Source organism: Cygnus olor, chromosome 7 (assembly GCF_009769625.2).
Source record: "Cygnus olor isolate bCygOlo1 chromosome 7, bCygOlo1.pri.v2, whole genome shotgun sequence".
NCBI classification, from domain to species: Eukaryota; Metazoa; Chordata; class Aves; order Anseriformes; family Anatidae; genus Cygnus; species Cygnus olor.
In genome coordinates this window covers 4778728-4805244 of record NC_049175.1, presented here as the reverse complement: position 1 = coordinate 4805244, position 26517 = coordinate 4778728, and the positions used below count along the sequence as shown (strand labels likewise).

At 35.6% G+C, this 26517-nt stretch overlaps 1 long non-coding RNA gene across 1 annotated transcript; it reads right to left on the bottom strand.

Annotated features, from left to right (window-relative positions):
- Positions 1-1252: 1252 nt before the first annotated feature.
- On the bottom strand, positions 1253-25969 carry LOC121073374. Its single transcript, XR_005821656.1, has 4 exons — positions 25907-25969; positions 24543-24663; positions 3724-3801; positions 1253-1743 (listed from the first exon to the last, which is right to left on the bottom strand). It is a non-coding gene; the product is annotated as an uncharacterized LOC121073374 (long non-coding RNA).
- Between the last annotated feature and the right edge of the window lie 548 nt (positions 25970-26517).

Sequence of the window (26517 nt, the reverse complement as noted above, 5' to 3'; positions counted from 1 at the left end):
GAGAGGGATGAGCAAGAAGGAATGCCAGTTCCAAGTGTATGGAACAATACTGAAATCAGGATTAAAAGGCCAAAGCTGCAGCACACTGGTACCCATTATCCCTTGGATTTTGTGGAATACATTCAATCACAGAGCCTCACAGAGCTTCACCCTTCCCCTGCCTGCTCCCCCACCCCAATGTTTGGGGGGATTTTGATCAGTTTGGTGTGTATACAATAAATCAACAACTGCTCAGTTAAACTACTCAAAACAGCATAAGGAATATGGTGGAAATATGCAAAATAGGGCTTACATGATTTAGAGAAAGTCATGATCAACTTTTACATATCCTATGTTTAGCTTAACACTCTTGATTATTCAGGTTTTAGAGCAGTGAGTGTTAAGATTAATTCACACCAAACTAAATATAATTTTCTAAATTACAAAGTACTGTCACATGATAAAGTACAATATTTCATGTCTACAGATTAAGAAAATGTTCTAAAGTACATGCAATGCTAAAATTCTTATCACTGGCCTCTATCCTTAAAGAAAGCCTGCAACACTTATGATACCTGAGGAGATGTGGGCACCAGAGAGCATTGTTGCTGCAAGGAATATTTTATACTACATACAGAAGTATTCTTATTTAAGAACTTGATAAAACCTTTGAAACATTAAAAAAAATTTAAAAGGGGGGGGAGGGGGAGTGTAGAGGAGGAGGCACAGAATCAGATACGTTCAAATATAATCCAAAAAGTATTTGCACAGTTGACTATGCCTACTTTCATTCTGCCTGATTTCAAAGTTTGTGAAGCTTGTTATATCCTCAGATGAATTCATCAAATAATTATGTCTCAGATTATGATATCTGGGTGCAAAGACTCCTGATTCTCCTTCCAGCTCCTCCATTAACTTCACTGTGATCATTGGCTGTTATTGAGATGGAATTTGTAACAGAGCCTAATGATATTCCACATGGAAATTCCACTGAAGTTTTTCACAAAAGGACATCTCACTTCTTTACACTTCAAAAGTCTCAAGCATAATATTCCACAGTATCAGTTTCACCACTTGTGGAATAATTTAGTTCTTTGACTCACATGACCCCTGTGACTGAATTAATAAACCAAAACTATTTCAACCTTTCACCTTAGAAATAGTATAGCATCTGGAAAAAATGTACATTTATTTGAACGGATATATTAATAAAATAATTCCTAACTCTAATATATCTATTTCAGCATTCAAGAGTATCATTTCCCTAGCATGTTTCACTGGTATCTAATGGAGTTCAACCTGTTAGGATGTGGAAAAAAATAGAGGTGCATATACCAAGTAAGGAACACCAAAGAGGTGAAGCAGGTCAGTTTGCTGAGCTGACGCAAGTAACAGTTGACTTCAGACTAAAAAGATCTCTGCAAAATGTGCATTAGTAGTTGAGTATTCCATACCTATGTATGATTTAGGGATGAACAAGAGGCAAAATTTACACTGTTGTGCCTTTATAAACACACGCAATACATATATATGTCATATAAATGGCAGCTAGTCACAACTAGACATGCAAAAACACAGAAAAATACAAACATTGTGAATCATGTGCTACAAAGTTAGGAAATGCCAGACTTATTATGATTTTAACTCCAATTTGCTCCTGTGTACAAATGCATCATGATCCAGTATTTGATTACATGATTCTTGAATACCATTTCTTCCACAAGACCTAAGTTAGACTGCAGGTATGTTAGACTGCACAATATCCTGGGAAGAAAGGGAATGCAGAAACTTTGTGAATAAAGAGTTGAACCTGCCTTGAACTTGCACTTCAGTTCCCATTAGAGTAATGGTCACTTTGGCTTTATGCTTTTAAACAGACCTATGCTAAAAGTATTACTGAAAACTGTTGCTGACTTCAGAATATACAATGGAGGACGTACAGGAATCAAAACAGATAAAGCAGCCTGTCAGAGTGAAAAACATAGAAACTGCATGTTTAATCAAGTGCACACGTGTAGTTGACACCAGAGTCAAGGAAGACTGGTTGTTCTGGGTTGACACATCCATTGTTAAGAGAATAGTTTGGATGACTGGATGAGATATATAAGTAAAAAGGTTAAGGATTAGAATAATTTTTAAATAGAAAATGCAGGTCTAGAGTCACATGAACTAAACTATGACAAAATAGTTTGCAAAGATGCAGTACAGATTGTGCTCTTGCTGACCTCACTGGGCAGAACAACTTCCATATATTGGCAACAGAACTGGACTTCTCTCAATAATCTGCTCTTTTCATTGACCTCCAAAGAAAGGCTTCTGATGTGTATATATAGAAACACACACCAATTTATGTGTGTTTAGAAAAAGCAGCTTACGTAAGCCTCCTCTTGCTTTCATAAATTAGGACATACATTGAGATGCTAAATACTTCTGAGTTATGAATGCTTGAACTAGAACTATGTTGTCCACCTGGAAAGTATGCCTTATGGAAACTGTTATTGCGTGAACAACTAGCGTCTAAATCCCTGAAAGAAAGCAGAACAATTGTTCTTATCCATAGCAGTTGCTGTATTTTTATTAAGGGGAAGGAAAAAGAGGACCATCTGTGTAGCCTTCTAATAGGCAGCCAAAATTAAAAAATAATAATAATAATAATGTAAACAGGTGCTTTTTCATTGTTCTCTTAAAAACATGAAATCCCTGCTTGGGCCAGTGCAAGACATGATAGTGAGACAGAACCAGTATGGATTAATTCTGCTTTGCTTTTAGCACTGCATGTATAAAGCAGCAATACTAATTTAATAGAGGAAAATCAGAAAGAATATATAATATATATAAATCTAGGAAGCTATCAGACAAACCATGGAAGAGCAAAGATACTTCTGGGATGAAAAAGAATGGGAAAAGAATGACTTGCAGCCATTTCCACAAACATCTATTTTACAAGTCAAAAATAGCCAGTAAAAACCATTGCCACAGAGCACTGATCCTCAGTTTCTCTTTGCTGTGACCTGAAACTTCAGTGATGATTATTTGAAGTTATTTAATGGTAAGTAATTTATTACATGATGTACTATTTAAAGCATATAGTTCATACAAATAAAAGACAAACAGCATTTTAACACAGTAGGTAATCCATTATTGACTCTGATGCATAACTATTACAAATATGTTTTTCACTTGGCTGCTTATTACTTATTTGTAAAGAAATATCTTATTAACAAAGATAGAATGAAAGGAAGAGACACAGAAACACATATATATATTTAGCCTACACTGAGCCGAGTTGCTACAGTTTAAAACTGTATTTGATGTAGACTAATTGGAAATATTGATTAAAATGAAGCCAGCTCACTGGAAGGATGATGATAATAGGCTAATAATAACAATTGATTTTGCTTTGATAAATGAACCAAACTGTGAGCTGAAGGTACTTTGATTTTGACCTATTTATGGTCTACATTCCCTTTTTCCTATTGTTATGTTGAGTTTCTGAGATTTGATCAGAATATTATTAAAAAGATAAATCTGAAAGAAACACATAATTCACAGAAGGATTTGACAACAAACACTTCTATGATGGACCATTCTGAAATACAGAATTGGTTCCCTCCCCACACCCCACTCCAGCATTACCAAATTACATGTAGTGTGTGAGCAGCAGTAATAGTAATTAAAAATAATGAGGCCTGCTAGGTCTGCTAATTCTATTATCTTTATAGCATCAGGCTTCAAGCAACTCACCAGCAAAACAGTGCAGATGAGAAATCTCTTTAGAAGGTTTAGTGGTTGTTTACAATGCAACAGGATAATCCTTCCAGCCTGGAAAAAAAAATAAAACAAAATCAGAAAACAAAATCAAATGCAGACATTGAATAGATGTGGTTCAGAAAAAAAGCAAAGGTTAATTGGTTGGTAATCAACATAAAACTGTTTGATTATTTTTTCTCCCCTCAAGAAAATCAGAGGCAACTAAGTAAGGTGCTGCAACATTAATTTTTTATTTCTCTGCAAAACCTATTTCTTCATAGAGTAAAAATGAAAAGTAGAATTTTGTATGCTCTGAATGTCCGTATACCATTTTAACTTTCTGTGTAAAAACCACAATAGTTTTCAGGAACTCTCTGCTACTCTCATTTTTGACAGAACTGACAACGCTATTCTAACTTGCAAGGTCCTAAAAGTGGAACTGAGGTGTAGGTCTAACCTAGGACTGTAATGAGGTCCTTTGTCTGTCCCAATCTATTAAATAAAGGATTTTAATTTATTTCTGCTACACTCTGATGCTATCTCAGAGTCCCATGAGCTACATATGAGCTGTTGGAGATCATATATTTTTTTGCAGCTCACTAACACTTAATTCCTTACGTTACCAGTGGAACAGCAACATTTGAGTTCCTAGATTTAACATTTGCAAAACATCCTTCAGAAGATGATTAAACATTGTGCAATCTTCTTCTTTCTGCAGGCATCCAAATCCAAGCCTTCTGGAAAATTATGAATAGGCACCCTCTGACTCTAGAGGAGCCTTGTTCAGCAGCTCATTTGTGTTCACTGCTTTCATGTAATGCCTTTATCAACCGTGACTGGAGGCACATTTTCAATGATAGAGCTAAAACATGCGTGCATGTGCATCTGTATGTCTATGTGTGCAAGTGTACAGGCTTGGGGGAGGGGGGGGGGGTTAGTGGATTTAAAGAATCAGTCTTTTTTGTATCCTGTATCATGAAGTTTATCAAAGGCAGGTTTATCGACGGCTTTGATTACAGCATTTGGCCTCACTACAAGAATCATCAAATCTTCTTTGAATCACAATGACGACAGATGTCATTAAGAAACTGAAAAAAAAGTAGCTCTTTAAGAAGATGATCACAATGCATCACAGTTTAAGCACATGGAGACCACACATTACTATTTACAAATGTTTCTGAATAACTTGATCCTCTTGCAGCACAGTTCTGAAGGCAACCCAAGCTGGCAAGCACTACAGCAGCAGATATTGCTTGCAGGAATTGGGTGGGGAATAAAATTGAAAAAAAAAAAAGTAGCATTCAGGAAACAGAACCTGTATTTTGCAGGCAAATCTATGAAGCTTGAAAGTATTTATTATTCTACATTTTAAAATGGAAATGGATAGATATACAAAACAATAATAATTTTCTGAAGTAACCTTTCATGTCAATTTGAACGTTATGCAAAATAATGCCATTTATACTAGATGCCATTTAATTTTGTCATTTAAGTGGCAAAAATGAAAGATAAAATACACCATAAAATAGATTTTTTTATATACTTTTTATTTTTATTTTGGGCCACCACCCAAATTTAGTTGGAAAGCTTCAGCTAGCTGCAGGTCTTTCCACAAATCACCCTAGCATATATTTTAGGATATATTTTATGTTTAGGATACAAATTTTAGCAATTAGGATTACTCTTCTTAATTTATTTTTCTTGTAAGGTTTTTAAGATATGGACAGAGAATTCTTAAGACATGGACAGAGAATACTTAATAATCCTGAAGAAAAGCACTTAATTTAACAGACAAAAATCTAGGGATATTTTTTTATTTTTTTTTTTCCCTGGGACATATTTGCACTCCTGGATCAGGAAGATAGGTAGCTAAATTCTGGACAAGGCTGCTTAAATAAGGGATAAGTAAAAATAAAATGATTGCATCTATATCCTGTGTAACACATCAAAAAGGAAGGTAAAAGAAACAGACAATAAGACAACAGTGTTAAGTTTTACATGAGAAATAAAACAAAACCACACACTTACCTATTTGATACACACACAAAGGACATGAGCTCTGATCCCAGATTTTTCCCATACTTATTTTCTTGGTTTTCCACAGCAAAAGATACATTTGAAGAATTATGCAGATAGTTATTTTGATAGGCAATATTGGAATAACTTTGCATTACTTTTCTTCTTCATAGTTTCCTACTATTCTTTCAGCGTACATACCTTAGATTCACATTTCCAACATTTTTATAAAACCATCAAATATTATAAGACAGCTTTTTAAAGACAGCTTTTTTAAGACAGACCGAAAAGCAAAACCAACAGGTCAGACACCAACGATAGAAATTGGTACACTGAGAAATATCTCATAACATGTCTATTTCTGTTAAATAGATAAGAAAATCTTTAAGTTCATAATAACTTAAAGCAAGAAACTGACACGTGGTAATTCCTCTGGGATCTGTGCATCACATGCTAGAAATGGCAGGACCTAAGGGGACCTGCAGGAGATGCTGGGCATCACCTTTCAGGTCTAGTAAACCCAATAGCAAGAGACTCTTTCAGCTAACCTTACTTTTTACCTCTTTGTTTCAGAAGCGCACAACATTGTTTTCTCATTGGTCATGCAGAAACCCACAACCCCTTTTATCCTATATCCAGTCTGTTAATACAAACTTTAAAATACCAGCAACCCTATTAGATAATGTGTAGTTATTTTAGAGCATATGCACACAAGAACTTTCATGTGTTTCTCTACACATCAAAAAAAATAGAATTTGTTTTCATTTGTTTGGAGAAAAAACAAACAAACAAAAAAAACAGGCTGGTCTTGGCTCTCACATGCAGAAGTGCAAAGACAAGTCAGCAGAGGGTGTCTCATACCTTAACAGACTGAGATAAGGTCAAACACAGACTTCCAAGAGAAAAGATCAAAGCAGTGGTTGTGAAAGTGCAGAAGTAGAATCCACATTTATTTTAACGGGAGTTTTGAAGAGATTAAGTTCAAACCTGTTATGAGTTTGATTTCACAGTGCTTGTTTGGTTTACCATCTCTTTTTTTTTTTATCCTCAATACTCTCTCCCAGCTTTCTCAAATATTGTACTCATAATTGCTGTGGACTGAAGAATATAATTCTGTGGATTTAGTGGAAATGGAAAGCATAGGAGGGATGTCACCAATAATTACCCTGGTTAGCATTAGTCAGAGTCAAAGGTAGCACTGAAACAGAAACAGAAGGAAATATGAAATTGCTTTTCAGCCCAGTGCTGGAGCATTGCCGTGTGGAATCATAGGGAACACACTGAGGAAAAAATGTATTAAAAACCAAGCAATATGTTCCAAAAGAGGCAACCCATCCCTGCTTTCTTTCAGGGACTCACAACAGAGCATTGGAACTCCTAAAGGAAAAATTCAGTAATTTCAGCTATAACCTCTGAACAAATGAATAAAAAGCTTCAATGGAATAAAACAGAGCAATAGACCCTTCTGAGTCTGTGGATTTAGGCAACAGAAGCAATTAATTTCATCGGTACATGAGAAGAAAATGGGGAAACATATGACTCCAGTGAAACAGATCATATATCCAGTTTCATTAGGAACTTTCACAGCAATCATCTGCATCATTGTTAGTTTAATTAAATGCACATTAACAAGATGGAAGCAAAAGGCTTTTGTGAGATACGATCAAAGTGACATCTTACAGTACTCACCTACATGGTTGATTTCTAAGAAAAGCGTAAAAGTAATCATTGGAACTTAATTATAAAATCATCTTAATCCAACATCACTAGAAGCTAGCACATATAGTGTGGTCTCATCCTCTGTTTGCAGTTATTTCTGCAATTCCTACCTTGGGCTGAGACTAACTACTGTTACCATGCTATTGTAACGTGCACAGGAACTGACTCAGCTGAAAATTTAATAAGTAAAAAAAGTTTGGTTCTTTGGCTGGATCCTTGTTCTAGCTCAGGACATGGTCGTACAGACACTTACTCAAGCACACAGGGGGGACAGAGCAAGTAGCTCGCGGTGAGAGGCAGAGTGAGTGGGACTGTCCCTTTCAACAGTACTGCAGAATTATGCCAAATGCTGGCTCTAACCTCAGCCTGGGCACGAGCTTCTCAGAAGCTACAATCAGAAAACCAACAGTGTTAAATAGGTTCTGCAGCACGTCTCTCCTCCAACATACATGCAGCAACAGAACATGCTCAAACTCTTGGGAAATCTAATAAGACAATGACTTCTGTCCCTATTGGCGGAAAGTGATATATAATTAAACCAGAGGACATAACTGAAGATGGAGGCAAAAACAGTTGTTTCAAAATTTCTGAAAGAATTACAGGGTGAGAAGATTGCTAGGCAAGAACAATTAATGCATTTATCAATTGTGCCTTGATAAAAAGTTGTTCTCCCCAGCACCATCTACTTTCTAGATGGAAATAGATTAAATTAATTGGGTTAAGCATGTTTTGCTAATAGCACTGCACAAATGGTATTCACAAAGCTACAGTGAACAGGTACAGCAGCTTTGTGAGTGAGCTATCCAGGCAAAGGACTATATAAAGTCCCATTTTTATATACACTAATTACTTATAGCTTTTTCTTATACAGAACAGAAAAGGAATAATTTTCTAAATAACTGCGTCTCATAAGTTCTTGTTACACTATAGCCAACCTCATTCCTCCCTTATCAGCTTTGAATTTGTCACTTTGGTGAGGAGAGCCTTAGCTTTGCAAACAGACTGCTATTATGATTACTTTCTGGCTTTTATAAGTGGAAGTTTAGTTTCCTAAGTTACAATTCCAGAACTGGTCATTCTTCTAAGTGCAACTGTATAAATGTTCCCCAAATTCTACAGTAACAGATGGCTTAGAAGTATGTGCAAATACAGGAGTCCTACTGAAAGCTGCGATACAAATGAGCAGCCAGACTCAGATTTTGCTCCCCAGTACTGCCCAAAGGTGTTTAGTGAGGATCCTTTTAGTTGAATCATGAGGAGAAATATATACAACTGAAAATAAATCAAAGTCCCATTGACTGGTGTTTCCTATTGGCTCCAAGAGTAGGAATATACTTTTTCTGAACACATGCCTAAAAGGCTTTTCTTTGATACAAAGGAGATTGGAATTGGCTTCTTTACATACGATGGGCACATCCGTATGCTGCAGTTTAGTATCTGTCCAGTACAATTAAAGCTTCATTTGTTTAGTTTGAATGGTAAGTTGAAATAGCTCTGACACTGAGTAAAGCTGAGTCTGAAGCTGGTCTTCATAAACTCAAGTCTGACAGGAAATATTATTTTAACTTGGTCCTGTCTTCATACTGCTGTGTCCTAAGCTTATACAATTTGTAAAAACAAAAATAATTTTGCAAAATACTTTCACTACAGTACTTGCTAAAAATGGCTTATTATATCTCAGACTGAACACTTTACTATATCTTCAATGTAAACATTGAAATTGTAAACATGAAACCTGTACTAGAGGGCTCTACTCTAGCACACCTTCCAAATTTTACAGAATCTTACAAGACTGAAAGCCTGTAAAAAAAAGTAGAGCAAACACTGGCATTGCTGTTTAGCGTGCTACCAGAGCAGAACTGGGAAGATGAGAGTGCTCTGGAAAATCAACTTCACAAGCGAAAACAAAATTGACTGTTCAGAGTGGTGAGTACACGCAGCTGAGGGCACCGTTCTGGACTGGTTTGGCACAACCTGAATCCCGACTACCACAGTCATTTCCTCCTCCCTCCCACTCCTTCCTTCTTTTCCCTTTTGCCATCATTGGCACACAAGTAGCCACACCACAAACTGGGTTCGGGGAAGTGTTTCTGCTGAAAATTAGCTGAGAAGAAGGAGAAACAGAGACAATGAGGGTCAACAGGAGCAGCCTGCAATTAGATTGGTCTAAACTAATCTTGAACTGATATTCCTACTGTTCAAAGAGGCTATTCCTCTATCAAGATGTCCACAGAGTCAGCTACCCTATTTAATTGCACATGCATAGCTAAAAGCTATAAAAGAGAGAGGAAGGAGATAGCCTTGTCTGAAACTTTATAATGCAACCTGCTGCACTGTAGACATAATAAAATTATTTGCTAAGCCAGTCCACACATTAGAAGAGCAGCTGCCTAGTGCCTAACTACGAAATTACTCTGTAAATGAAAAGCAGGAATAAAGAGTAGCCAAATGGAAAAATACTTCCTGACCCAGCTAAAGAAAACCATTTACAACAGTTTCCCAGCACAGAGAAAGAAAAAGAGTGCATGCACAGCACTTAGATGTAGAGACTGAACTTCAGGACAGTCAGCAAAGAGATATTTGAAAGTATGCTTCAAAGACAGTTACCCGTGAAAGAAAAAGTGGATTGTCCTTTGACTATATAGTATCATGAAGAAGAATATTCAGGATCTAAAACTGATCATGTTACAGCAAGCAACTGATAATGTATTAATATCAATAATATAAAATTATCTGCACTTCCATACCACCTTTCATCCAGCACTCCCCAAGTTCTCTACAAATAATATATAACTGTTGTGAATCAAGGTAAATTCTCCAAAGTCCGTAAAGAGACCATATTATAAAATTAATCCATCCCTGGGATACAGACATGAAATTAAATCATTTTATAGGCACAGAGAAATTAGAATCCTTGCCCAGTCTTACGGCAAACAGAAGACAGACCCTAAGGTGTCATTCTTTACCCAGTGAAATAAAATTACAAATACGGTTTTTGACTTGCCTTGTGTCTTTCACCATAGTAGTCCAATTCCCAGCAAGTTTAAATTATCCTAATTTCAATTAACTTAATGGATCTATGGCAATTTACTGACATGAATGATCTGTCTTAAGTACTCTGATGCCCATTCAGCTATAACTAGGGGAATTCAGTTCTAATTATTACGCATATTGCCTCCTTCCCCCCCCACCCCCCCCCAAAAAAAAAAAAAAGTTTTAAACTTTTGGCCATAACAGCTGTGGGACTATGTTAAGTGAAAATAAGTGCCTGCATTCTTAATCTTGTCATCATATGGCTAATTAAAAACATGTCTCCATTTTGGAGGCCCAGGCTTTGGAAAAATACAAGTTTTGGCAGGCTTGTCCTAGTTTCTAGTGTATGTTTATTCACGTTAGGCAGTTTTGGATTGATAGTGCTTTGCACAGAAGAGGAACAAAAGATGTAATATTTTCTACAGATACACATAGAGAGTTGAGTGTGTAATTTGCACTGTGCTGTGTGCACTGTACTCCTAACAAGAACAATGCTGGTAATATAAAAATTCTGTACCTGGCTACCACCAGTTTTTTTTTTTCTTTATTTTTTCCAGCACATCTATCAATTCAGTAAAAGTCTCATGCCTTTCAGATGAGACCTACATGTATGCAGAATGAAATCAACACATATAAAGGCCACAAATGGTCTGTTGACCAACCGGTCCTCTTGGATGTTGCAACTGAAATAACTATTACTGAACATTTTCTCAAAGTCATATTTTAAGATCACAGCAGGGACAGGGATGGAAGCCAAGTCCCTGGAACTTCCAGTCTGTGCCCTAAACTTTGAAGGGCTGCATATTTTTAAAAAGAGATCTGTACTTTCAAAGGAACAACAAGCATCAGAACTGGTGGTCTCTGCTTCAGAGAAGGACACATCTGTAATGCAGCTCTCCTTAATTTCGAAGTCCATTCACTGGATGTGTCAGGCTTTCTTATTGCTTACTTTCGCGAGGTGTGCAAAGCTCAAGTCTTGAACCTCCTTGTGAACACTGAAGAAGTTGTGCTGTGACAAATTATTTCTGTAAGTGGCAAACTCCCCTCTTTTACGATCTTTAAAGAACTTAATTCACATAAATAAAAAGAAAAGCCTTCATTACCCATTAAACATGATATGGAAAAATATGGGAATGCTCAAGTATTAAATCCATTCCTATTTGTGCATACTTGGTCAGAATGACTGCATTAGCCCTCATATGTAGGCAAACTATTATTTTGGAATTTGTCTGTGATAGTTACATGTCTCTCAACACTTTGCAACATAAATTGATTCAACAGTTTATCCCGATTTCCCATGCTACAAAAAATCATGTCATGGTGCTATTGGTAGCAAAATAGCTGGTATTACCAAAGATTACCAGAAAACGTGTGTGGAGGTACTCATTACTGGGACTAGATAGAACAGAATATGAAGAAGCAGTAATAAATAAATAATCCAGTACTAAAAATGAGTAAATATATGCTAATACAAGAAGGTGATATCTGTCTCCCATGGTGTGTACTGCTTCTTTCCCCTCTTTCACTTACAAGCCAGGGAAAACATTGACCAAAATAAGAAAGAAAAAAAGACAAAAAAAAGCCCACACAAATTTAGTCATGCAAAATAATAAAAAAAACTCTAGTGCATATATATACAGTGTATATATATTTTAGTATATACATATTTTTTTATTTGAGACATTCACCTCTTAACTGCTTGAGGTGCCTGTCTGAAAATCTGAATGTTTGGTAACCACATCTGCCATGAGGCAGCAAACAGAGACAATATCTTTTCCTATGGAGTGAAAAGGGAAGAAAATGATTTCTATAAGCTCATTTGTGTATTGCATGACCCAGAGCTGACTCAATTTTCTTCTACAGTTAACAAATTTAATCAACACCCTGTTACCACTTGACTTTTTGAGAAGACTTCTGAGATTTAATGAGCTCAACTTGGAAGTGCCAATGGACCAATATGGACGTGGGAATTATTCAAGACTTCTGCAAAAAAAAAATTACAGAAAACATACTGTTTGGCAGAAAATGAACTCGAGTTTTTCTGAGAATATGGTGCTGTCTGGATAGAAAGTAATAAGAAAGAAATAATTTTTGCAAGTACTACTGAAAAATAGCCAAGCATATACATTAATATGCATAAATTAATTACATATAAGGTTTAAAAGAAAAAAATATAACATTACTTCATAATGGAAATTTCTTCCGATATTGTCTGAAATTATAGTGAACATAAACTAACAGACAAGAACAGACGTTTCTTCTATTAAAATCAGAGGAGAGATGAGTCTATCTGCATCTTGATGCAAAGTCATAACGGCTTAGCAAACTAATATATAATACAAACTAACTTTACGGTTCTTTTCCTATGGACTTTTTTTTAGTGCATCAGACTTTTGCAGTTGATTCAAAATAATAATGGATTCTTGCTATTTGTATTGAGATGAGGCATGATATCACAAAATTTAAAATTCTATTCTTAACAAATGATACCTTTGAAAAATGCCACTATTGCATATTCCACAATTAAATTTTTACTGCAATAAAACTGATTATGGTTGTTCAACAGGAGCAGAACTAAAATTCTCAAGAATTTGTAATATTAACAAAAAGAGTCTGAGGATATAAATTGGAGGAAGGAAACAGCACAGAAAGGATAATTGAAATGAGGATGGGTGACAGGTAAAACCAAATAAAATATCTAATTTTCAAGGAAAGAAATTAAGAAACATGGCCAGATTTTGCTACCTGTTAAGTTTTAAGAGAACTTAAAACCTATCTGAGTTACAACAACACATGAGAGTCCAGGCACAGAGCCAGCCATGTAATAAACTGGACGAATTTTAAGGAAAGGAGCAGCCATCCAGACAGTGGTAAGCAGAAGAAAATGGACATAGAAGGACCAATCAATATGTAGACCAATATGCCAAAAGGCATTTTAGTACCTTCATGCTTTCTGAAAGAGATTATTACAATAAGAATAATTGATTGTTTTGGTTGATATTACTGGATCAAACATTGTGGTACTTGGCTAATTTTTATTCATCAGAGCTGCCAACTGACTGTGTGGTAGTCATTCAGCATCGGTCCAGTTTTGGCCCAGGGTTTTCATTACTGTATTTCTGTTTGGATAGTCTCAGATGTAGAGAGAGGGTCACTAAGGTTTCTTTTGGAAGGCAATTATACACATTTGTAGGAATGTGATTTCAAGCACAGTATTATTCTATGCTACACTGAGCATGATTAAAATGCATGATTAAAAACATTTCTTCCAACACCCCCCTCACCCCAAACAAAAATAAGACAGCAGATGCAAACTCGCACAAGGGGTAGGAGTAGGCCTTGCTCAGAAGTCTGGGAAATAATATAAACAGCATTAATAAGGCCCTTGCTGTGCCATCTTTAAAAACTTTAGAATTGTGCCCACAGTGCCACAAATACAAGCTAAATTTTGCAATTGCATTTTTACAAATGTAAGGTGCATTGTAATGTAAATTGCCGGCATTTCTTCCTAATGTCAGTAAACTAAAAAAAAAAAAAAAACAAAAAAAAAAACAAGCATTTTTACATTAAATTAGAGTGAAAGGACACAAAAAGAAAACAGGGAGAATACAGCATAAATATGGAAAAAAGCATACTACACAGACTTGAACTTCATCTTCTGAGGCTTCAGATGCCTACAGTTTAAACTGAAAGCTTAATACTGTTTTTAAAAGCCTTAGCCAATATGTACGTTACAGATGGAATGGAAACAGCAATTCTCAATAACTTGCAGGCCAGTCAAAAAACAGTCGGCAGTGAAGTAACTAGACAATCAAGCTGCTTTAGGAGAAAGCTCCATAGATTTAACTGCTGAGTCCCTCGGAAGGGGCCTGGGCTGCTCACAAGAAACTAAGGGTTGTCCCTGGGAAACGAAGCAGAGGAATACAGGGCTACTTCAATTCAGGTGGAAATCCTAACCACCCCTTAGACTAAATCTTCACAGATACGTGAGTGTCAATAACAGATTTCAAAATGAATCCTGTGCTTGGTTTCAAAAATGCTATGAAGACAATATAAAATCACCTGTTCTTCCTACTGCAGCAGCACAATCAGTAACACTGACTCAATTTAAAATCACTTTCAATGCCATCACACTCATCTACACAACCAAAGGCATATATTTTTAAACAACTGCTACTGAAAATTAAAAGATATTTTGGGGAAAAAATGTCCTCTCAAGAACTAACCAGCAAAATAATTTAAAACTTAATTAAAACACTTTTAAATTAATTAAAAGTAATTAAAAATACTTATGCAATTGAAACTTTAAATCAATTGGTCAAATCATTAGTAGCTAGTAAGTTAAATCAAACCAGCTGTTGCAGAAACAGCTAATAATGATTAATTACTAACATTTTTGACATTTACTGTGAAAAGTAATATACATGCAAAGAGGGAAAGACTTAAGTAAACATAAAAGATTATGAACAAAATGGTGAAGCCAAAAAAGGAAGCAGCTAATGCTGGATGAGGTATTAACGATGCAAACTGAAAAAAAAAATGTATTTCAAATTGTATTTTAAATTAAACTTGAATATTTGTTACTATTACTCCACCTTGCAACCCCATACTTCCTATTTTTATACCATTAGGGAAGGAAAACTGTTGTCCTAATCACAGGTTTTAGAAGAAGTTATTTTGGTTTCTCAAAAGAAAGACAGAGAGGGAAAACCACAAACAAATACAAAAAAAAAAATGCTTGGGAACTACCTCACCTCTTGGGTAGAGCTCATGTTGGAAGGACAGGAAACATTTTCCTTAAAAACCAAGTTTGAAAATGTCCCTGAAAAAAACCTGGTGAATATCTGAAATGCTGACATAACCCACTGTATAACTTAGAACTGTACTCCCAAGCAACATGTTTGGTAAAAGTAATAAAAGAAACAAATTTCTTAAGTTCTTAAAAAGTTGTAAACAATAGTAATAAAAAAGAAATAGGGCAGCTCTCTGTCTGCATATAGTGATACCACAGCATGCATTTTGGAGAATCTAATTCAGACTGTTTTTCCAAATGGAATAGAAACATACAAATCAATCCCTTTCCCTTCAAAACAGAGGTATTCTTTCAGTATCCTCTACTGAAACGAATGCTATAGCTATTAATGAACATGAACAGTGCACACAAGCACCTGCATTAGGGTGTAAAGTTAGTTTTAAAAACATTTGCCTGGTCCCTTATCAATGATGTGCAAAGGGCAGTTGGTGGTTAACGTCTCATCTTCTAATTGAGAACTCAAGGCGAGCAGGATCAGTCACTGCAATACTGTTTATCACTTAACCATCATGCTCCTGTCTCAGTTTACTGTTTATGCATTTCTTTTTCCATAGACAGAGAAAAAAATAGAAATTGACAATACTCATGGATCCTCCTCTATATATGTTCATACTCAAGATGATTAAAATACTTTCAAAAAAATTAATCCACTTTATGAAAAAATAACGTTAAAAGAGTTGTAAGAGAAGAGAGAGAATACGACTAGAAAGGTCTGGATATTTTTTCTTTAAAGCTGGTTTGTTCAAATAATCTTATACTCAGTATTCCCTTGCTTGAAAATGTAAATGTCTAAAGCCCTAGAAAGAGGCATGAAACCATAAATAAATGTGATATTTAACCAGTAAGACATGACACAAATAATTTCTAAACCATTAATGAATGTCTCAAGTGCATTTTAAGGGATGGGGCCAAAGGTCTAGATTGTCTTATCTTTCTCATAAAATGGGAATTATAAAAAATACAGGAAGAGGGCATCAGGGAAGAGTCATACTCCTGTGTTTCCAGAGGGATGTCATGGTTAAAATACAGTTCACAGCCAAGTTGAGAGCTCCATTTTTGGTCAAAGTCTAATTAATTTCTTAATGAAATTAAGACATGAAATGTGGCCATATCTTGGTTTGGGTTTAAATTGGAAAGTTTACCTTTCATCAGTCACAAAATTCATTTCTAACTTGTTAGGCAACCTGACATGGGGACCTGAGAGCTTTCTACCCTCACTCAAATTTACCAGCAATCCAGACAGCAACCTAAACTTTTATTTGAACAAATATCTATGGGAACTTGAAGCTGAGTTACACCAGGGACAGTTGCTCAGAATAACGAGAAGATGGAAGGCACAAGCCTTCAGTATCAGAACTTTTTTTTTTTTTTTTTGAGTCCTGTGAAGCATTTTGATGAAATACGTAGTCACCATCCACTTTTTCTTTTTTTTTTTTTTTTTTTTTTTTTTTAACTCAATAGCCACATCCAACACTGGGTTCTTGTATTTACCACAGGGGCCTTTGCATCCTTCCCCTTTGGACGCTGACTACCTGCAAGGACAGCTTTCCCCACCTCCCTTGTAACTCCAGCACAAGGGCAGAGTCCTTACAATGGCATTGAAGCAGTTTGCAGCCTCACAATTACAATGAAAATCTAAAGCAACCTTAGAAACTGTCCTTCATCTGCAAACCATTCAGGCAGATTAATTCAACATGTACATTTATTTTAGTGGTGCAATTCTACAGTGAGTGAAAAAAAAAATATATATATATATATGTTATTCAGCTTTTATTTGGGCAACACATTCTTTTTGCCATCTCAATATCTGTATTAGCAGGCATGTAAGATACATATTTTTTATTTATCACTGCACTACTATTAGGATTATTAATTTGATTTAAAAACAAAAAAAAAATCTAGTAATTTTTTAAGCAAGGAACTAAAATGTAGGAACCTCTACCAATAATTCAGCCCACAGAGCATTCAGAGAGCATTTCTGAGAGGCTCTATTAACCAGATTGTTAACATGTTCACTGTATTTTGTCTGAAAGTAATAACATTTCATTTCTAGTATGTGATTTGTTCCTCCTAAATGGGTGGCTGTAAAGAGTTGTTAGAAAACCTGAAAGGAAAAGGTATTCTTATATATTTATCTTCAATTTCAGCAACAACAAACTACCCAAAGGATTTAATCTGACACTTTAATCTTCATATTGATTAGGGGCAGATGTAAGAATTTTTTAGCTTGTTTTTAAGCTGTGATTTTCTACAACATCAACATAAGACTCATATGACTTATTATATCATAATGATAATTATGTCATAAGACTCCAGTTTGTTGGCTGTCTCAGAAACAGATCAACATAGAAATATTTAGTTGTAACAAACCAACCACCCTCCACAGCCACAGAGGAAAAGCCACAAAGTTAGCCTCAGTCCTCAGTCAATTCTCAAGGCAACCTATGAACAGAGCACTTTATCAAATAGATGTGATGGAGGTTAGAGGTGAATAACCCTTGTTCTGGTCTCTTTGTAGGTAGAAGGCATTTAATCGCATCAGACATATGCACCCTCTCCAGAGGAGGAAAAAAAAACACCTTCCAAGGAACTCTATTTCCTCGAAACAGCAATAGTTTACTACCGACTAGTAAACATTGGAACACATAAAAACGTACACTGAGAGTAGCTTGTAAAAATGTTATATAAAACAGCCTGTTTATCACATTTTTGCACGTATTAAATAAACATTTATTAATATTTCTAAACAAATGCTTGCCAGTCTTTATAGTAACAAAATGGTTAAAAGTGCAAAGCTTATACTGGGCTGGATTAAAAAAATTCCCAGTAAATTACCCAGCCAAAGTCTGCGGGGATTTCAAGTGCACACCATGATGTCACACAGCAGCTGGACAGCAGGGAGCTCTACTGAAAGGCCACTGACAACGCATGAGACTCACTGGGGAAAATGTTCTTTCTGACTTGCTTTCTAATCCTCCTCCTCACAGCTGACAGCCCTGACACCTCATACAAGGCTAAAAATTAAGAGGAGTTATAAAATGAGTGAACAAAAGTCTCAAAGTCTAACAGATTTTGAGCACAAGAATTCTACTGGCAACCAGTCTTTGAGCAAGGGACTCATAAAAGCTTCATTTTAAAATGCAACTTTTCTAAAAATTAGTGTCCCCTTTTCACAATTTTTAGACAGAGATTACAAGTGTTCTTCTTTTGTAACACATTCTCATGACACAAGTCATCTGCTAAACAGCTTAAGTCTTAAAATGTTTGAGAGCACTAAGAACACATTTTTCTTCTTAAAGCCCCAACTCAATACTGTTTAGGATTATTCTAATTAGGGTTGAATATCCTTATTTTGAGAATAGGAAAAAAAAAAAAAAAAACAGAGTTCATGAGACTAAAAGTAATCACACTTTTTTCAGAGCCACTTAAAAGGAAAAACAACAAAAACAGCCAAAGTGAGCATGTGGTCTCATCAGGAAGGCTTGCAGGCCACTATTCTGCCACAGAACAAAGGCTGCACATGCTTTGCAGTAATCACGTATTCACAAAGAGCCTGAAAGTTGTCCTGGAGGTACCAGAAGGCAGAGAAAAGGAGTTGCTGGCTAATGAACCCTAGAATTATGAAAGGTGGAAATGCAAATGACATACAAGGTTAACATCCAATCCAGCAATAGCTGAACATGGTTCCCTAGAGTACATTTTCCTGACATTTTTCTCAGTCTGTTCTCAATGTCTCAGCTGGGCTCCTATCTCTTCTCTTGAGGTTCAGTTCCACAGTCTAATAAAACTTCCTGTCAGGAAACTTCTCTTGATATTCAGCCTAAATTTCTCCTTTCTCAATGACAGCATGTTGTTCTAGGTAACAACATTTTGTCCATTTGCAAGAAGATAAATTCTTTTTGCTTTTGCTGTTTATCCTTCACAAATATTTAATAACAATTATGTTCTTAACTGTCAACTGGATGGGCTTTCGACATATAGATCCAATAAATCAGTCCTGAGGATTTCTCTGTCTTCGTTTTTGTTTGTTTGGTTTGGTTTTCGGTTTTTTACTTTTCAGTCCCTGAAGTTGCACTACATTTTCTAATACTGAAAATCCTATAAGAGTGTGAGAGTGAAGAAGGGATGGAGGGGGAGAGCAGGTTGCCCATGGAATCCATTTCCCCAAAATTTGTTCCTAAAGCAAAAAAATGATGTTTTACTGAAAATATATATTTTTTTTTCATGGGTGCTTTTTCAGGGTTCTGGATTCTCTAGTTTCTACTGTAAACCTAAGAGACACAAAACTTTCTAGTTCATGCCAATAATTCAGATTGCAACAGCATTTCCACTGGGTGACAAACAAAATAAGTTGTCTGGTAACATTTCAGTCTTCAGTCAATCTGAGCTTTCCTAGTGCTACCAGTGTAACTGTTTAGAGTACATACAGATGTCATGTACTGCATGAGTGTAACTATAATCAGTCAAAACTGGTAATGTATTAGTTAAGTACACAAATAAGTCTTGGCAGGAGACAAAAAATCCAGCAGTCTTTCAGAACTCATCTCCCACTGTAAGTGGAGTTTAATAGGATGATCCTTGTGGGCATTTTTAGAACATACAAAAATACTGTGTTCATTCTCAATACTCATTCAAATCACATTCTATCATGATATTTAATTACCAAATTCCTGACAAACTTTGCACACCTACAATAGGGCACAAGCTGAGATGTGACATTTTGAAGCAGCAAACAAACCTGTATTTAATTTTTAATTTGCAAAGCACTTTTTCTTTACCAGCTTGGCTAACATCTTTAGATCAGTCACCTACATAAGTCTATTTAGGATGTGTTTTTTTTTAAAGAAAAATTAACTTCTGCCAAAGCCATATTGTTGTTTGTTTTTTTTTTTTTAAGTGACAAATGTAATGCACAAAGGAAATATTAAACATACTAACCGAATACAGATACAAAAATATTTACAAAGCCAACCAAGTTTTTCTGATTTTAATGTTATTTATATTATAGAATTTCCTAGAAATTGTAAATTATGGAAATCGATGAATTTTAAATTTTTTCTTAAGCTAAAGATTGAAAAAATATATAAAGCTGTTCCTCTATTATAGATACCCTGCTTTTGCATTTTTCTCTTCTCATATATCCAGTGAGAGTCGAGACAAAGTATTATGGGGAAAAAAAAAAAAAACAACAACAAAAACTGTGTGCATTTATTGTTGCTCAGTAACAGGCACACACAAGACCAACAGACAAAAATTTGGAATAAGTCTGAACCAGCTGGAAGGAGAGGGGATCTTTGCTCAACAGGCCAGGTGCATTGCACTCTGGCTGTGGGCTTGTCTTTTCTTTTCTTTTTTTTTCCCTCTAATGACACAAACAGGATACTTAACCATCAATGTTTTTCAGCATGACCCTTTGTATGACTTCTTTTTTCCCCCAAATCCTTACCTTGTTTCCTATTAGAGGTATAGTATTAAATATCAATTTCATATTGTATATAGAACTATGAAAGGAAAGAAAGTACACATATCAATGCAATTACCACCACCAGCAACAACAAAAAGCTTTTAAATAGGAGTGCTGATGAGAAATCTAATGTTTTCATTTACCTGCCATGAAAACTGAGTTGACTGTACCTAACAGAGTCAGAAGGCTCTGCAATTTTAGACAGTTCCCACAATGATTAAAAAAAAAAAAAAGCACATTGTTTGTATTAAGCCAAGACAATGAAGCACTTTCAGAGGAAATGTGAAACAATGACAACAGAAGAGATTAGGAAGTATTTAGCTGAGCCAAGATTACAAGAGAAATTTATATACAAGTTTGTGATGAAGAGGATTAAATGGAAGCTTAAGGTCTCTTTCTGTTATGTCATTCCCTAAACGTATGCTTTCCTTAGTTCTTCACACTTGTTTTTCCTTCCTTACTAATCCAACTATTTCACTGGGACACAGACATACTTTTAATTTACATTTAGCTAATGTTAACATTCTGGTTAGTTGGAAACATTTATGTAGTAGAGAAGAAAGATAAAGCATATGCAAGCATCTGAACAGTTTTCAACTCCCTTACCTTCTGCACCTTATGCTCTCTCTATGCACACAAACAAACACATTTAAACATCACTCTTTTACATTTACTAATCTCAGTTTCAAAGAGCTTGTGTAATTACAAAGGCCAAACTGTTACAGCAGTAGCTAGAGCCAATTTTGATAATTAGGCTTGGGTGAATTTAAACTGAACTAGTTTTAGGAGTAGGTAAAAATGCCACAAAGACAGTCTAAATATACTCTTCTGTAGTTACAACCAAGTGTGCAGAGGAAAAAATACAATAATACAAAAAATACATTTAAATTTTTAAGCTTAATCTTTAACAAACATTAGGAAAAGAGGTAGCATTATGATATTTTAATGGATAGGATTGTTGACCTACCAGACTATGTACAACCAATAAGTCATCACTTATCATGAAAGATATCCATAGGATATTGTGGTTGTGTTTAGCAGACCTTCACAGCCCCATTTGCTGCCCTATACATGGGAGGGCTCGGTTCCCCAGCCCTCCTAGCTGCAGACTCAGAGGTGAGGCAGCCAGCAAGCACTCAGGAAACAGCAGAACAGAAATGGGCCGAACTTCTCCCTCTGAGCACAAAGAAACATGTCACTGTTGCTGGCAATTAGTCTATCGGTGACTTTTTTTGTTTTAATTAGAAACACCCTCAACAAGAATTACCTCAAACAAGTGTCTGAAGAGCAAAACAGGGGCCAGAAGCTTTATTTTAACCATGTACAACCCTAAACCGGATGGTAATTAAGAACTAGTTCCCTGTTCTCTTCCTTCTGACAGAGCTTATTGACCGATATCCATCTTCATGGATCATTGAAAGAACTCTGTAGGCTGCTGAGAAATGCTGAAAGGCACGGACCATTCTTTTCTTCTAGTCCTGCACCATTAGAAGTGTCATTGCACACACCTAAAAGCTACTGACCATTATTTTTCATTTTTGAGAAAACAACAGAAACAAGGGCCCACTCCAAAGCTCATTGTACTTTCTGTATTTGTATTCATTTGACATTATGCTACTTTTGAATCAGGTTTTACATTCATAAATATCAGAGAACATTGCTGCAGAACTAATGTAAGTGAAGTGGCCTGCAATCCTTGAACAAAGCAGACCTTCCTTCCCCATCATCATTATTCACTAGGCATGGCAGAGTGAAGGGCTGAAAGGATCAAAGAGCAGAGCAGCAGCAGTGTCTACTAATAATTGACGGTGTAAGCAACACCACAAATCAAGGGCGAAGTACAGGACACTGTAAAGGACACACATTAGGTTTTCTGCCTTAGCTAGGCTTGTTTAAACCAGGACCAATCTAGCAAAATGAAAGAGTGTACTTTAAACAGAAGGAAACTTTTAGGTAAAACAAGTGGGAGTGATGTTGCACTAGCTAAAATTAAAAATAAACCTTAAAATGAAACATTTTCAGCTATTATACCATGCCAAAATAGTTTTTCATTTGGGGGGTGGGGAAATGCTAGTGGGTAGGAAGGAGATGAAAGAAATCCACTGGTGTTGTCCTAGATTGTCAAAGGAAATGGTTGAAAGGAAAGCATTGGCTGATATCCTGGCCTTTATTGACTTTGATTCAGAAAAAAATGATGGTCAAAGTGTGCTTGCCATTTTAATCATTCATACAGAAGAAAAATATCTGTACATTTTAGCTTTTAATTATTTCTTATTTTCTAAATCTTTTTTAAACCTTATTTTTATGAATTTACTCTCATTGTAGTCAGTATTTATTGCCTTTAATGTCAAACAAGGAAAAGCGTTGCCCAAATTACTAAAATCTTCTGATAAAGACTAATAAAAGGTTGCCAATCTATATATGAACAACTCTATTCTCTTCCTCCAAGCAACAAACGAGTTATTTAGATTTACCAAAACACTTTGAACATGACCTAGAACACTCAGTTCTAGCACAGAAGTCAATTAGTTTCTACTGCTTGTCTAAGCATTGACTCACCTACCTGAAGTGTAAAAAACAGCTTCTAGCTATGAGAGCTAGAATAGCCAGTTGTATAGTGTAAACCTTGTGCATCTTGCCTACCAAATGATACTCAAAGGCTACCAGAAAAACAGCAGTTAGTATTTTGTCTTTACTGAAATAAAGCTTTTAGCCATTATCAAAATATCCACGTTCAAGGCAAACCTTCTGAATTTGTAAAGTCCACTTCCAAGGAACAGACAGTGTCCCCTGTGTGTGCTCTCCTAACGGCCAAACACTCGCAGATAGATTTTAAATATTTTACTAAACAAAATTCAGTATGATATTTTGCTGCCAAAACATACTTTAAAGCAATTTCAACTGACCAGATAAAATATTCCACAGTCTCAGTTCAACCATATTCTGCTATTTAATTATTTTTTGTACAACTCCACAGTTAACGTAAGTTGCAAATATATGAAGTCTTCACACTACTATATTTCGAAGCCAGGAAGAGTATGCAGAGAACAAGTTGTTGTTTCCCTGGAGCCATTATCAGATTGCTACACTGCCAACACCTGGCTCAGATTAAAAAAAAAGTCTGTAATTATTTTGTGTAGTAGTATGTAGTTGATAGTTGAAAATACCACAATAAAAAAATAAAAATAAAAAAAGCTGAGAAAGAGATGTAAGAGATGTCACTGAAGGCAGTTTTGCAAAAGGTAGAACTACCTGCTCCAAATGCACCTGGCAGAAACACACTGGCCTTCTAGCAGCAGGAAGTTTATAACATCAAGATCTGTCTTACAATTAAATATTTAAAATGATAAATGAAGTATCATACTAAACACTTAGCATTCAAATGGAAAATGACTAAGAAAACCGCTTTTGCCCATTTGTGGTTATCTCAAAGAAGGTCAGCTTCATCCTTAGTATAAGGCAAAACTCATTTTTGATGTAATTCATTATCCGTTGACAAAGAGGTTGCAGCAGGAATAAATGTGACCCATTTCCTTTAGAAACCCTCAAACTCCTTAATTTTTTTTTTCAGAGTACAACTGAATAGTCTTCCATACTGCAAAATGCAAGCACTACCAGTACTGTTTTACTGATAAATTCCAAATGAAAGAAACATCATGAAAGTATATGTTTCTCCAAGGAAAGGTCACAGCCCTAGTAGCACAAACACTGTGTTTCTACTTACTCAACAGAAGCTGTGAAATCAGAGGGTTTGATTCCTTTTCTTACCACGCTAAGGCTTCAGAAGTCATTGACCAGTGTTAACTGTAGCAGTTAACATAATATCCACAAGTTATGACTGAGAAGGCTTAGTCAAGTGAATTTCTTGTATTCCAGTTTCTTACCCAGCCTGTAAAAGTTAATATTTTTGTATTTGATTACTGTTCTTTTCATGATAGCATAGCTAGCATATCTCATAAGAGAGCTAGGTAGTTTTACTATATCAACAAGGTATTTCTCTCCAAATTAGAAGCAATACAAATCACTTCTTGTAATGCTCACAATCAGATGATCCCTTGTACAAACAGTTTAAGGTAGTGGTGGATACCATCATCTCCTGTGCAACCTGTTTCTTCTCCTGCACAATCGATGTATTTCTCATCATCCCTTCACATCCCAGGTAACTTCCATGCAAATTAAACAAAAATTAATATCCGCTGCCAAGTTCCAGTTCTTAATGTATTTCATCATGAAATTGTATTGATATTACAGCGGGAAAAATTTAAACAGAATAAGCAGCTTTGTTTGCCATTCATGGTTACTACTTAATGTAGTATATTACTATTTTGTGCAATACCCAGGCTGATGATAAAAGAACCAGTAAAAGTAATTCTTTGTTTTGCTATGTTTGATCTTCTACTCAAACTGAATTTAATTTAAAAGTATAATAAGCCAACAGAAAATATTTTTCCCTAATTGAGATGTACCATCTGCTGCAGTAATCAGCAAAACACATCTCAACTCATTTGGATGTTAGATGCACTGTTTTTGTGCAACTGACAACAGGAAATATGATCATGATTAAAATACACAGTAATTTTTGTCCTATCAATATTTGTTTTACACATGCACTCAGTGGAGCTGCTACTGGTAACATTAACTCGTCCTGCTTTTCTCCTATCCCAAGTACATTTTAGTGGTATTGCATCCATGGAGAGTCTAAAACAGGGATTGTAAAAGTAAATTTAAATGGTCTTTAGATGGGGAACTATCTGAAAGCAGCTATTCTCTATTCATAATTTTCACACAGAGTACCTGTGCAGATAACTCACACAAAGCGACATTCTAAATTACTTCTCTAAATTTTGAAATAGTTTACATATTGTAACACAAATGCTCTTATTAAGTAAGTAAAATACCTAAAATTTTGAAGTGGGTTTGCTAGTTTGAAATATTGTTCACTTACTCCACACAGCAAACCAACTGTGGTTCAGAGGTTGGAGGTCTATGCTTAGTTCAAATTCATCTGTCAGTATTGATCAAACCTTGAGGCTCTTACATAGGTAGAGCCCAGAAGTTCTTCCAGCAACTCAGCTTGCATGCTGCAACATGCACTAATTGTAAGAGGAAAGTGTTTCCAGAATAAATCACACCTGAGATAGACGGGGCTTCTTTACTGGAGAATTGCTTTTAAACTTAAGTTGAATCAGCTGAAAGTGTAACAATAAGAGAAATCATTTTAAACTGATGTAGATCTTCCCTTGTAGGAGGGATTAACATGCTGTGGATCTATGGTGTTTTGTCTGAATCTCCTTGTTTTTCCCTTATAAAGCAAGATGCAGAAACATTTTAACCTCATACAAATTGAATTTTCACTTTGCTGCCTCTATGAACTGGATATGAAGCAAGTCATCCATTCTTCTTGAACAGTTAGCGATCACTAGCGATCAAGGTGATCAATAGGCATCTTCTGTTTTGTAAGGCAGTTATAATGCTTGAGGTTTTCAAGGACTATTTTTCTGGGAAATAGAAATTTTAACGCAATTGAATAATTGATTTATTGGAATTAGTTTAAAGGTAAGGTTCTTATTTTAAGTGTATTTTTATTTTATATGAGATTATTCCAGATTTACACTGAAATAGCTTTTGTTTAGTAAAGTTAGTTTTCATATTTTTGTCATGAAAGAGGGACCACAGCACTGCTTCTAATGATAGAACATGGATGAAAAACATAACAGCTACATAATGAGCAAAGTTGTGTGTG